Source organism: Tupaia chinensis, unplaced genomic scaffold, assembly GCF_000334495.1.
Source record: "Tupaia chinensis unplaced genomic scaffold, TupChi_1.0 Scaffold143769_1, whole genome shotgun sequence".
Lineage (NCBI taxonomy): Eukaryota > Metazoa > Chordata > Mammalia > Scandentia > Tupaiidae > Tupaia > Tupaia belangeri.
In genome coordinates this window covers 628,137-629,750 of record NW_006203618.1, presented here as the reverse complement: position 1 = coordinate 629,750, position 1,614 = coordinate 628,137, and positions in this window count along the sequence as shown.

Sequence of the window (1,614 nt, the reverse complement as noted above, 5' to 3'; positions counted from 1 at the left end):
GGGCGCGTGGCGTGTGTGTGCGTGCCCAAGATCCTGAGAGGAGAATGGAGGAGAAGGGATTGTGGCGTGACCATCCCCTCTGGGGGGTGATTTCTTGCTTTCTGTCTCTATGTCTTTCTCTGTCTGGCAAGCGCACGCGCCCTATAGCGAAAATCTCTCCAAAAAAAAAAAAAAACGTGTTGACATTGATTTCATGTCCCAAGATATTGTCTATCTTAGTCAAGTTCCATGAGCTTCTGAAAAAAATATATATTCTACTGTTGTTGGGTGGTATGTTCTGTTTATATTAAATCCTATTGGTTTATTATATTAATTTTTATAAGTTGATTTTCTGTCATTTCCTCTTAAGTAATTTGTTTTCTCTCTGTCATCATTTTCCAGGTGATTTTTTAGTTATTCTGAAGTGAATTAAACCTTTATTTTCAAGGAACTGAGATTGAAAAATGAAGCCACACATCAATTCATCACCCGTAAATTCATTCTACTGCAGATCCAAACAAGCCACACTTCACCTTACAGTGTTCCCTGCCCTTCACTGACTTTTGTCTTTTAGATATGGGTTGTTCATTCCTATTCATGTATATAAGTCTCTCGTGAGTAGTTCTGATTTGCTGGGCTCTCCGCTCAGGCATGGTTGACTTTATCCACGTGAAATTCAAGCACATCCTTTGCTATGAAAAATATTCTAATCATGGGAATTAATACTTGTCAGATTAACTCTCAATAGTTTAATTTTGTTTGGGAGGTCAGTTGTATTTTTAAAAGAAAAGTCAGAGTGTAGTATTTTGTTAAGCACAGAATTAAAAATCACTGCAATGTCTGTGTGCATGTGTTTTATGTTTCATTTTACTTATCAAGATAATTTCATAAATTTTATCTCATTCCGTTCTTCAGAAAAATCCATTAAAAAGATGTAAACTTTCTAAATCAAAGTCAGAACGGGGAGATTAAATAAGTCAATCAAGTTGTAAGGACTTAAATATATTGCTTGACATCTAAACAAGCCCTCTACAAATATTAAATTTGTCATTATTATTATTATTAATATAAGAGCAGATCTTTTTTTTTTCTTTTTATGTTAAGATTTTGTAAATGGGACCAGCAGTTGATGTAATGGCTATGTCGTTGGACTCCCATGTAGTCGACCATGGTTTGAGTCCCGGACCCGGTGGCTTAAACTCATGCCGGGCGCGTGTGCATGCATGCCCAAGATCCTGAGAGGACGATGAAGGAGAACAAATTGCAGAGTGGCCATCCCCCCTGGCAGTGATTTCTCTCTTTTGATCTCTCTGTCTCTGTCTTTTCGGCCAGCACATGCACCCTATAGCAAATACCTCTTAAAAAATAAAATAAAAGGAATTTGTGACTTAGAGAATTAATTTTGTCTTATTTAATATCAAAAGCAATTAAACTATTTTTACTTCTGTTACTTTTCTAAAAAGGAAAATAAATAGCAACATAATACAATTCTTAACAACCGTGAAAAGAAGCTTTCATGGAGCCAAATCAATTGAGTTTGAATCTTAGCTCCTCACTTTTAATTTGTGTAACTTTCAGCAATTACTTCCTAGTTCCTCGGATTCCCCACGCACATAATCTGATCATCTTTTCCCT